Raw genomic sequence first — 13288 nt, 5'->3', positions numbered from 1 at the left:
TGGCAAACAAAACTGACTTGCTGCATGCAAACAATGATTGTGGTTGTTGAAATAAGCACTCTGATTCAGAATCGATACTCAAAAAAGTTGAATACTAATAAATATTTATTTATCAATTGAATAATTGACAATTATGGCAGCTCATTCAAGCAATGCTTAAAAACAATTAAGTTTCTGAATGTCAGCAAATTGAGCGCGCATTGCAATTAAAAATAATTTGTTAGAATCTGCAAATCTTGATAATACCCATCCTTAGTATTTTTATAGTAGCCAGCGTGTGACTTGTGTTGTGGTCGCTCTATTCTCATATAGGAACAACAAAAAAATGCATGATTTCTTTTTTTATAGAGCATTTAATATTTATATTGCTCGCTGTGTCATATTTTTATACTTTGATACAGAAGATATCCAGGAGGGGGCTAAGAAATCGATAAGATTGATAATCGTAAATCGATAAAGCCACAATTTTTAGGCTACAATCATCAAATTTGGCTGGTAGGTTGTTGGCAATGTCCTTCAAAGATCGGCATATGCCACAATGCAAATTTCAATTTTGATAAGTATATAACTGGTAGAAATATTATACAACAACGCAAATCTGCGCCCATAATAGCCAAAACCGATACTTCACAAGATATAAATCGATAACACAGCATATCCCCACAATTTTAAATAAAACCTTTGTTTGGACAACGCCCAACCGCCCTCAAAAACGATAATGGCTTATATCTTCCGCATTGTAAGAGCTACAAACTTGGAATGTATATTACTGGGAACTGGGAAATTGTAAAGGCAAACTTGTAGGATATATTACTAGGAATCTTCTTTAAAGATCGACATTTCTTGGCTGCACCCACCCTGTTCTGTGGCACCTGTTATTAGATGATATATTATTATGTATTATAAGGTGAGACTGCACCGCTCTCACTTGTTGAATTATTACATGCTGGCATTTAAACATGTATATCGTCAAGTTAAGTTTGTCATCAAATTCAACAAACCTACCAAACAAGCAGAAGGAACTCTTTATTAAAGGACACTTTATTGTTTAAGTGTGGCATATGCCGCAGTTTCTGAATGTTCACTGCATGCGAATCGTATTTGGTGCGTTTCGTTTAACTTAATTCAATAAAAAATTACGACAACAAATTAATTTAGTGGAGTCTGGCAGCAGGAGGCCTTAAGATAAACTCATTAATCATGAGGCGAGATGCTGTTGTTTTTCTTATTTCTTTTTTTTTTTGCTGTTGCTGTTGCTTTAGCTGGTGCTCTTTCTGTTGCTGCTGGTTGCTGCCCCCTTGACATTTTCAAACGACACACTCGAAGTTGAAGCAAACAAATTATGAGAAATATGCAAAAATGGGAACAATGCCAGGGGCCACAGGCCAGAGGAGCACTTTGTCAGCGAGCCAGCTGGAGCAGGAAAGCGAGCGAGTGTTCATCAGTCAGTTGCAAAATGCAAAGCTTCAACGAGTGACACAGGTCGAGAGTGGAGAGTGGCAACAATGCGTTGCTGAATGAAAATGGCGCCACTTACTTTAATTGCTGGCCCCAATGCTGGGCAGGGTAACAAAAGCAGGCAGCAAGTGAAAAGCAGCAGTCGCAGTCGCATTCACATTCACATTACTGCTTTGTGTGACGCTGAGGCGTGACTCATGTAATTAAAGCATCACTTTCCATGCAACAATGCGACGGCAACCGCAACAACAACAGCAGCAACAGCAACAGCAACCTTTTTGTAACTGGAGTCAAAGACCGGGCAGCATCTTGCGAACCCCCCCACAAACGAGCCAGTAAAACATTTTCCTGCTCAGCAGCTAGTTGGACGAACACTTTTGTGTGTTCTGTTGTGGTGTGTGCATTTGGCACTTAATTGAACGCATTAACTCAGAGGCGGCCAAATGCGACCGCAGTTTATTGAATGCGCACCCGAAATCACTTTGGAAATTTGAAATTTTGTTAGCAGCCACAGAACGTTTCGCCTTCCGTCTAATTACAGAATTGCCATGCGGCACTTTTGCATCATTAGGCAACAGTTGACTCTTTTACAATTTGACCTCTATTTGACCATTCAATATTTAAAAAACCCGATAATCGAAAAAGTTTTTACTTCGTGCAACTTCACATTTTAGCGTGTAAATTCATTACAAACTTTAATTAAAACTCAACCCATATCGATTTGTTGTCCAGAACTGACTAATAACAAATAAATTGATTTTCACGAGCAGTGCAACGTGGCGCATGCGTAACGTAAAATTAACAACAATTAAAAAACATAATTAAAGTTCGAAATTTCGCACAAGTTTTTAGTGTGTGTAAGCCAATTGAATGAAGCGATGCAATACTGATTGACAAATGATATATCAAAGTCATATTTAAGTTTGGTAATTTTAGGTTGGATGAACTTCCCCAGCTGCATTAGTGGGATTTTGGAGAGGGCCCCAAACATTGTAGTCTTCTTCAGCTTCACGCCGGACAATATATATATTTTATTACAATAAATACAAATAATAAAATGAAAGTTCTAACTTAAAAACTTTGCTGGCAGTTAATGAAATTTCAATCGTATTTAAGTCTGTACTCTAAACGGATATAAATTATTGAATTTAAGTTTTTAAGCTTATTACATTTGTAGGGTATTTGTAAAATATTGAAGGCAGAGAGGCGACGTCTCTGCACATCAATTTAACTAGCTCGATCTATATTTCTGACTCTCTGTCTATTTCTATGGAAACTAGTTCGTCAGCTTTAAGGCTGATGCAACTTGGCATATATCCGTCTTTCTGGTACAGCCAGAGTCGACTGGATCGGTTCACTGCTTCATATAGCATTCGAGGAAGAAATCGATCGAAGTTGACTTTTTGAATGGACAACTTTTTATTACCAAGTCATGTTGACGAAACTCTTGCGTTACTTAAACACCAAATGACCAAATTAACTTGCTTTCATAAGAATTATAGACTGTTTGTCATTCAACGTATATCAAAGCTTTAGTACCCACGCAAGGCCGATCCATACCATTTAGCACAAAGGAGTAAACGCATCTGGCAGGATGCGTCTCACCAAGAATTAAAAAGTATCCAAGTGCAAATGGTCAAATCTGGCCAATTTGGTTCGGGCTTATAGTTGACACCCGCCTTATCCAGCATTCAGTTCTGTTTTAAGCTGTATTGAACTTCACTCCACAGAATCAATTGCAGTGTGTGTTTTTGTGAGTAAGAGCAATTTAAAATTTAATACAGCCAAGTTGATGTATTCAGTTCCTTGCTGACTTTAATGCGATTAAGTGGCGAGACTTGACTCACATTCAGTTTCGAAAAGAACATTAATATATTATATTTATTTTATTTGTATATTTAAATGAATTGTTTATAAAATTATTACAACAATGTCCAATCATTTAACGTTTTTTCCGCACTCTTTAAGGCTTGACTAATTGAATTAAATTCAGAAGGACACTAAGCCGTTGTGAATAATTACATTTAGATGTTGGCAGGGCTCTGTTTGCCCTCTCTGCTTGTTACTTTCCTGTTTTTATTTTTCATTTTTTATTTATCTGCAGTCTGCTAATTTAAAAGCTTCGCCTTTAACAAATCACGAGTGCGATTCGCATGTAATTTCTTTTATTTTATTTCCTTTCTGCTTGTGTTTTCTTTTGCAGTTTTCTTTTTAGTTTATTGTGAAAGGACCTTTCGGATGTCGCTGCTGGCATTTTAAAAGTCTCCGCACTTCACTCAATACAATTTAATTCCCATCTTTATTTATTTGCTCTGCGTCTTTGCGAACATTTCATTTCAACATCTCCGAAGTGCAGATTATCGCATTTATTTATTTATTTATTGTGTTTGGTTTGGTTTTTGCCGAGCAGCTCTAGAAGAATACATAAATTCCATGTTTCCATATCAGGTTTAAATTGGGGAGTGTAACCTGAGCTGCTCTGCCTTTGATCAATGTTTTGTTGGGTTTTTTGTTGGTTTTTTTGTTCATGTGTTGCCGTCAACTAATCCAATTAGCAATGCTTCATTGGCCAATTTAAGCATAATATGCGTCATAAGTCTTGAAATTTACAAATTGAGCTGCTATACACAAAGTCTCTCGCTTCATTAACAGTTTATTACACACGAGGCGTATGAGTGATTTTTCTGCTTTGCCCAGCACAAATATGCCACAATGTGTGTGCGTGTATAGAAAATTGTTTTGCGTCTTTGAGTGTGAAAGAATTTTCTTAGCTTTAAAAAGCAATGAGCAGCACAACAAATCATTGTCTGTCCAAAATCGAAAAATAAATTGATGTGATTTCTTTGGCAATCTCAGTCTCAGTCTCAGTCTCAATCTCCCTCTCTATTTCTATTACTTTCTCTCTCTCTCTCTCTCTCTCTCTCTCCCTCTCTCTTCACTTCGTTCTGACATTGCTGACTTGTCCCTTGTGGCTTTCTGACCACATCCGCAAATCCTTTTTGCTGTTGCATGTTGTTTTTTTGTTTTCTGTGTCGTTTCTTTAAAAATTGCTTTGAACTTTTTGTGTGCACAAAGCCAAAGCCCAAAAACCCAAACCAAATGCCAAAACGTTACACTGAATGTCAGCCAGTCAGTCAGTCAGTCAGCCAGTCTGCTGGTAACTGTCGGACATGTGAATTGCTTGACATTTGTTTTTATATCCAAGCTGAGAGGGCTGCAATTTTATTCGAAGCTCTGCCAACAAATTTAAGAGGCGGTCCTACAATGTTGATAATTGTTGATTCCATGCAATGAGAATTATATCCGGCTGGTAGCTTAAAATCTAAATAAAATCGAAACATCTTCGAGGTAGATTATCTGACGAATTGGTGAGAAGCTTTTAGTTTGGCAAGAGCAACAATATGACTGGTCGTGGAAAGGGAGGCAAAGGATTGGGAAATGGATAACATCCTGGGTATTACCAAGCAGCCAATTTGTCGTTTGGCACTTCGTGGTGGAGTCAAGCACGAGGAGAATCGCGGTGTGCTCAAGACATTCTTGGAGATCGTGATTCGGAATCTCATTACTTAAACTTAGCATGCCAATTGAAGGACCGTCATTGCTATGGATGCTATTTACGCCTTGAAGTGCCAGGGACGCACCCTTTACGGGCTTTGCAATTAAATGCCACAGCACTTGCTCAATTTCCTACGATATGTAATTGGATTGGAATTGATAACCCATATGTATATATACATATACAAGCATATACAAGCAGCATATCCTACTTAATCTTGAATATTTGAGCACATGTTTGCACAGTAATTGCACAATGTTTTGACAACAAAATAAAAAAAAACAGTTAATCGGAAATAATACTTATAGAAGGTTGCTTACCTAGATGATCAGATTGTTATATCCAAACTTTGCAGTATTTTATCATCAGTATTGAGGTAGAAATGTATTTTCAAGAATGTATTCGAAGAGATCTGTTCTAAAGGAGCAATTTCTAATAGCTGTATCAAAACTACCTACTTAGGTTAGGTTAGGTTATGTTATATCGGCTGTCAGCCCGAACTACCTACTTAAATACAAATAAAATTTCTTGATCTGTCTAAGCCAACAAATTCTGACAGTATATATCAAAGCTAACCCATATCATAAAGCAGAGCATTGCATAATCATCAAGTCATTTTCTAGTATTTTTTCTAGTTTTTTCGTCTTGTTTTTATTTTCTCATTTTAAGAATCCAAAGGTCAACTTCAGCTGCAGCCCGCTGACAGTAACGATTTTTTTTTGTTGTTTCTATGTGAAAAGAGCTGCGTGCGAGGGGTCATAAATTCAATTTCGTAAATGGATGCGGTGCAATCGCTTGTCGCATGCAACGCGCAGCTGATGCACCAAAAAGCGAAGCAGAGGTAGCCAGAACCGGCACCAGAACCAGAGCCAAATTCAAGTTCTAGTTCTGTTGTCTTGTCATGTCAACTGAATATAATAAATTTCCACGCTTTCACTGCCCTCATTCAGTGGAAGAAAAGATTCTTCAGCTGCAGTTTTTGGTTAGTTTCCAGTTTCCAGGTAAAGTTGCACGTCTTATTATGTCACGTGGCTTGTGTGGGCACACGGCTCGTATGAGTAATTCTGCTTGTGGGTTATTTATTGATTTCCTCGTTGTTGCCTATAACCTAGGCAAAGTCTAAATATAGCTCAAAGAGCTCATTTATACGTTAACTGCAAAAAATTGATTATTAATTATTGTAGAATTTGTGATTGTCACACAATTGCCTGGTTCTTATTCCATATGTAAATGTGTAGCAATGCAAATAGGCTTATTTTTAGTCCCTTAACTGACAGCTTGACTGCTCGCCTGTAAGTGGAATATGTTGTTTGGACGTCAGCTGCTAAAAATAAAATTCAAATGAAAGTTTATTCGAAAGCTAAAGCATTAAAGTTAGACAAGTTGAATATATTATTGTCCAGTAATGTCACTTTTTCAACATCATGTTTACACACAGGACAAACAATTTTCTCGAACTTTAGAAAACTTGAAAGTTTTTCTTGTTTTTAGAATTATATTTTAAATTTATCTATATTAGAAAACAATCTCTTTCTGAAATGCGGAAAATAGTGAAGAAATTTTCTCTCTCGATTACTAAAAAATAGGAAGAATTAAAGTTCTGTATTTATAAAAAAAAACCCTGGAAATCAAACGTATTTAATCATAATTTTGCGAAAATATTGGACTGGAATTAAGAAAATAATATCGTTGGTTTCTAATTAAAAGCAAACTGAATGTGCTTATTTGCTTTTCGTTTTACTGAAACCTGTGAAAATATACAACAAAAAGAATACATTTATAAATAATATATAAGGCGTAGTAAAAAATGTTGCCATTCATTTAAAAAAATCCACATGCACATGGAATTCCATAATTTGTACATCGCTGTTGCAAAATTGTGTAATTAAATTATTTTTACGACTATCTGAAAACTGTCAACAATTGAATTAGTCCAAATGGACGACGCTCTTTTGCGTGGCAGTGGATAAAATTGCTGCCAAGCTGCCTAGCTGCTCGCAGGGAGCATTTATTGCATTCAGAAGTGGCGGCGGGTGTCAATTTGATGCGATTCTCGAGGATGGCCCTATTTATATGGGAGAAATGCTTTGGGGAACGCACTCATATTGCGCCATTATGAGTGGCATTCTTTTCAGCTCTTTCTTTCTTTTTTTTTGTTATTGCAATTCGTTTGGTCAAAAGTTTATGGCAATAATTTCATTGCACTGAGAAAGTTTTCTAAAGTGGTTTTCAGTCGTCGGATGCAGTCGTGCGGCACAGTTGAGTCGGATGTGATGCGATTGGCGGATTGGCGTGGATTGGCGTGGATATTTAATACAATTTTGATTTATTTACAGGACCAATATAGCGATTAATGAATTCTATAAACAACAACAAGAACCAACACTTCAATTAAACCTAAACAAACTGACCAAATATAAATTACAGAAATGTGCTGTGTAAAAAATAAATAAATAAAAGTAATTATATGTAAATAAATGTAGAATTCGGTGTGCTTAACTCAACTGCGGACCAATAACAAAGTCAACTCCTAAATATATATAAAAAAAAACATAGTAAACATACATAAAATTTTATAGAATCTTCTAAGCTGTTGCAACATCAATGTGAGACTCGTGCATAACTAATATAAAATACTAGACATATTAGCCATGTAGCCAAATACTCTATACAGTAGTTGAATTATATCCAAATACACTATTTATTAGATTTAAATTTAAGTGTACATATGACCACAAAAATGGTACACGGTTTGGTAAAAGCTTTAATTAGTATCTAAGTCATAAACTAAGCTTCACTTTTGGCATCAATTGGCCAAATTTAATTAGTGTAAATATAAACAATTTAAAACAACTGAAAGTGTAACTACAGACTGTGCTCAAGCTAAAAAAACAAAACAAAACTAAACTATTAAAGAATTTGTATAAAGCATTTAACTGAACTAAAACGTCGTCAGGTAAACAACAAATAAATAAAGAAGCAACAATTTTGGGAGCTGCCAAATATAATTGCAAATAATTGCTACATGTCCTAATTCTGTCTGTGTTGTGTTGTGCTGTGTAACTGTGTAATTGTATTTTAAGCAACTATCTCTCTTTCCACCTATATCTGTATCTATCACGTCCACATGCAACATGAGCAGCAACAACAATAATAACAATAATAATATCAACAATAACGATAGTCCTATAACTATTACACGCAACCACAAGCTAGTTGGTTGGTTTTCACATGTAAGTTTTCTTTATTTTTGCAGCATTCCTTTATTTACTCTTATTTGCACCCGTTACGCAACTTGCAACTCATAACTCGCAACCCGCATGACCAGTGTAAGCTGTCACCATTTGCTCAATGCTATCAATGCGAAATCAAATTAAAATGCCAATCCTTTTGATACACGCACACACACACATACACACACGTACACACACGTACACACACACACACACACAGAAACACACACGCTGTCAGCCATTGTTGTCGTTGTTCTTGTTGCTGTGACCTGGCTACCATCCACAGTATCCCCACCATCCCCATGATCCCCATGATCCCCATCATCATCGTCATCTTTCGCAAACTCGTCTGAGCTCAGTCATTGTAGTCGCTTCCACATATATATATATATATATATATATATATATATATATATATAGCTTGTATTCATATTTTGAGTTCATTCCCTTTATTTGCTCAAGTCGAGTTTTGGGCTGCTTTATGTTGGCCTGGCCAAGCATTGGCTCAAGTGCGTTCACAATATGTGAGTGAGTGTCTTAATTAGCTTGAAAGTTTTCTTCTTGCTGGCATGCCAAAGTTTTCCAGTCTTCCCACAAAATAACTAAAAACATATTTTACATTCTCCAAAGTTAGAGCTGTCGTATGAAATATTTATTGCTTCCATTGTTGCCTAAAACTTTGGCTAAAACTCAAATTGTTTACAGTATAGATTATTCCGTTTTAATCGGAAACTTTAGGCTATGACTAAATTAACTGCATTTTCAGAAGTTTGACCAAAAATGCATTTTAGTTCGTATTCAAATTTGTGTAGTTTTTGAAGACTAAATCAATAACAATAATCTGATATGCTGCAACATATTTTGCATAATTTTTGAGAGAGATTATGATTTGATGTCGAGTTCTCTGCCACAATTTAATAGAATTGCCTGCACAAGCACAATTGCAAATACTCGGCAATTCAACACTCCATGAAATGTCAAGCTCAGACATATTGAAATTCAGGCAGATCAAAAGCCGCAAAACAATACAAAAGACTCAAATGTGAATCCAAACAAAAGGCAAACCAACCACAGGACTAAACCAGCTGAGCGTGCAAAATAAACTTTTCAATTTTCGGTTGTTATCGAATAAAAATGCACATGAAAAGAAGCAGGGCGTGCACGACTTGTAAATACCTATTACACAAATTAATTACACTTCTTTTTCTTAATTCTTATATATTTGTTATGGCGTTCAAATTAAATACGTTGGCAAAGTTATAGAGAATAATAATAGATTTTAAATATAACCCAACTCCTTTCTTTATTCATATTCTTACGGTGCAGGGTAGAAGGAGATTTATCACACCTCAGTGGGCAATTGAAACGCTTATGCAATTGAATTTTCTTCGGTTTCAGGAAAATAATTTGCAGCGTGGCAAGTGAGCGATTTCAACATTGCGTATGATTAATATTTATTATTGACATTTATTTACTTATGTACACAACACTCCGACACGTGCGTGTCTGCCAAAGCCAAGTAAATCAAAAGCGACCTTGTCTCTCCAAAATTGAAGTGAAACCATCAAAATGCGGTGGGTTGGCGGCGGCGAAGCGGGGTAGGGATTATGTATTAGTTTGGTGTTGAAGCGTGTGAGGCAATCAATACGGGTTTTTAATGAAGAAATAAAGTGGCCATCTTCATTCATTGTTCTGTGTCATAAAAATTGTCTACATTTTTATTACGCATCTTTTCCCTCTTCTTTGCGGTTGGGCAGCAAGGGCGCATTTTACGGCAGGCCTCATCATGAGGACAATGAAATGACCTGTGTCCTGTACACGCTAACACACACACTCACACACACACACACGCACTCTGTTGAGCCGGAAAATATGCCCTTTTGTTGCCAGCTGAGCAGGTTGAGGGAAGCAGCAGCACAGTGGGAGCACGCACAAGTGTTTATTTCGGCATTTTGCTTTATATTCGCAACACTCCGACCTCCCTCAGCCTGGTTCCCATTGTTAATAGTGCCCTGGTCAGCACTTGATTGTGTGTGTGTGTGTGTGTGTGTATTTTTGTTTGCTTCAACGCACTCAACCCAATCGGAGACAAAAGCCAGCGTATCGCAGTTCTTTGCTTTTGACCATGTTTTTGTGCCCTAATGATTATGGGGCTGATGTTTCTTTTTCCATTTGTTTTTTTCTTTCTTCTGTTCTGTTCTGTTTTGTTTTTTTTATTTTTTATTTTTTATTGCCCGTTGTACGTTTTGTGCTTGTTGAAATGCTGTCCGAGTGTTGGCATTGTTTGTTTTGTTGTCCGATTTGGCAGTGGGCGTGAAATCATTTAATACGTAGCTACGTGGCTCATAGCTGGAAGAACGAAGAGGCAAACAGTGCCCATTTGATAAGCTGTGTTTAGGTTTGCTTAACTGCTTTACTAATTTTATACATTGTATTGTAGCTCGGGGCCAAATGGAAGGAAGTGCATAAGACTACGGGACTACATTATACACATCATCCTCGATATCCAACTTATATTAAAATGGATCACTTTACAATTTAATTGCTGTACTGACCGACTGACATTTGAACTTTGCTTGACATATTAAAAGTCTATTTAGCTAACCTTTTAAAATAAAAAATATATAGTCCTCTCGCAAGTCAATATAGCTGAGCACCTATTTGTCATCCATACCCAAACGTGTTTGGTTTTTTTGTACACTTTCCCATATTTCAAGGTGCACAAATGTTTATCGAGAGCAGTCGCCTGCGGGGGCTGCCACCTGTAAAATTGCCACAACCATTATCAACTGACTTTATGGCACTAAATGAGTTACCTTTTAAGCTTTATATTTTAATTTGCGCACAATTCGCATTTAATCCCTCGAAGCTATTTGCAAAAAGCATGCAATTTAATTTGTTATGGTTAAATAAGTTAAATAAAGTTAAATAAATCAGTGTATTGAAAAAACATGCAATTACCGTTTTGGTTTCGATAAATATTCAACTCACTACGAGGTTATTTCATTTCAAATAATATTTAATTATAATTATTGCACAGATTCAAGAGAACTATACTCTATTCATATTAGTAGATTTCTTTGCAAATTCTGTTGTTGTTCTGGATATTCTTGTGGTACTTCTATAGCTATCTTCTTCACTTCTTATCATAATCTCGCTTTTGGACATTGGTATCTTAGCTATATTCATCGATTTTCTTGTTGGCTTCTTGAAACCATTTTTTAACAACTCCGTCATCGATCCATCGTGCATCTTATCAGATATACCTCGTCTTCTCCTTCAGCAATTCTCTGTTGAATCCAGCGATATCTCTAGCATTAAAAATAAGACGTTCGCTCTACAATTCCTCATCTTACCATATTTTTTAAAGAAGTCCAACCAATTTATGTTTCAGCACTAAATTTGACTTGCTAAACAAGTTAAGCAATAATTTAAAAATACTTTGCACTGAGGCATATTCAAATTCTTCAGCTTATTTTTGTTTTTTTTTTTAAGAAATCGAACCAATTTGACTTGCTAAGGAGAAGTCAAGTCTTAGGCAACAATTTAAAAATACTTTGCACTGATCATTTAAATTCTAGGCACTCAGATATCTATTAAGCCTTAATTTACTTCAGTTTGCGCATTTGAATCGTTTAGCTCTGGCCCCAAAATGGAAATCTCGGTGAAATTACAAAGCCATTAAAGACTGACTGCGTTTGCCTAATTAACAAAGTGTGCAGAGTGTCTGTCGCTCTCAACGAGCTAATGATGATGCAAAGTGTTCGATTTTAGATACCCTCTAATCGAGATACACATGCAAAGTTCGAGATTTTTATTTTAAGGTATAAGTTAATCAAATAAATCTGAGCATATTGTAAGAATTGAATTTTGAAGTATTTTCACTGAATTCCCGAATATTTTTGTTGTGCTTTTTATTATAATTTCCACACATTTTAGATTTAGAAAAATATATTGAATTTCGATTAAGTTTTCCAGGGAATCTGATTTGCTGTTCCATCAGCTATTCTGTGCACACTTTAATTTGTTGTATTGACTCCCTCTCCCTCTCTCTCTCTCTCTCTCTCGTTCTCTATCTCTTTCATACGCTATCTCGCTCTGCCTTAGTACCCGTCTGGGACACGATTGGTAATTAGGTTTGGAGCCGCATTATAGTTCGATTGGTATTGGTGCAGACGCCGCCGTAGCCACGAAAATGTCTTAAGTCAATTTATGGAAATTTCGATTAATTTATTTTTTGACACAAACATCGCCATGCCTCGCCACTCCCCCACTCCGCCTCCGCACTTGAGGCTGGCTCATTAGGTGCGGCGAGAGCGTTGTCATTAGGCAAAGTAACTGTTGTCTAATTGAACGGAAGCCCATTGCTGCTGATGACAAGGGAATCATTCTCATTTAATATGTATTTAACGCCTGATTGCGACTTGATCAATCAATGCCCGAAATTTTCCATTATTCTTATTCTACTTAATTTATTTTCATTTTATTTTTCCTTTTTTTTTTTCTCCATTTTTTGACTTTCTGTCCGTTGATTTTCCTGCCAGCTGGTTTGTGGCCAAATAAATGAACTGTTCATGTGCGATTTAAGTGAAGAAATGGAATTGCTTTGGGGCCTTGGTCAAGAATTTCCGCTCGTTTCCGATTCGGTTTTGAATTTGATTTTCTCTTTCGACAAAGAAATCGTTTTAAAGAAACCCAAATCTCTCTCATATTCCAATTTCCGGCTTGCACTTAGAGCTTACAAGCTGCTGTCAAACTATGTCCCATATCTAGCTTCTCTATACATGTCCCTTTCTCTGACTCAGACTCGGACTCTGAATCTCTCTTTATCTATTTCTACCTCTGTGTAGTGCTTAAAGTTGATTGATGCTGCCGGAAGTTGATTTTGCTATGCTTTATGTGTGCCCCGAGGTCACATGTCATTTTGATTTGCTATTCAATACCCAGTGACCGGAGAGCTCTCCAAAAAGGGTATATTAAACAGAATACATTGACCAACTCACAATTAAATAAATGTTTTTAATAATCATCGATAGCTAAG

General features: G+C 36.4%; 1 protein-coding gene and 1 pseudogene across 9 annotated transcripts in view; both read left to right on the top strand.

Moving 5' to 3' along the window:
• Positions 1-13288, top strand: part of LOC6559773 (potassium channel subfamily T member 2) — a 143078-nt gene that overhangs the window by 75960 nt on the left and 53830 nt on the right. The window lies entirely within an intron of this gene.
• LOC122322386 lies at positions 4860-5121 on the top strand (annotated as a pseudogene).

Source organism: Drosophila grimshawi, unplaced genomic scaffold (assembly GCF_018153295.1).
Source record: "Drosophila grimshawi isolate 15287-2541.00 unplaced genomic scaffold, ASM1815329v1 contig_1369, whole genome shotgun sequence".
In the NCBI taxonomy this organism is placed as follows: Eukaryota; Metazoa; Arthropoda; class Insecta; order Diptera; family Drosophilidae; genus Drosophila; species Drosophila grimshawi.
The sequence above is the reverse complement of the archived record's forward strand: the minus strand, read 5'-3'. Positions and strand labels throughout refer to the sequence as shown.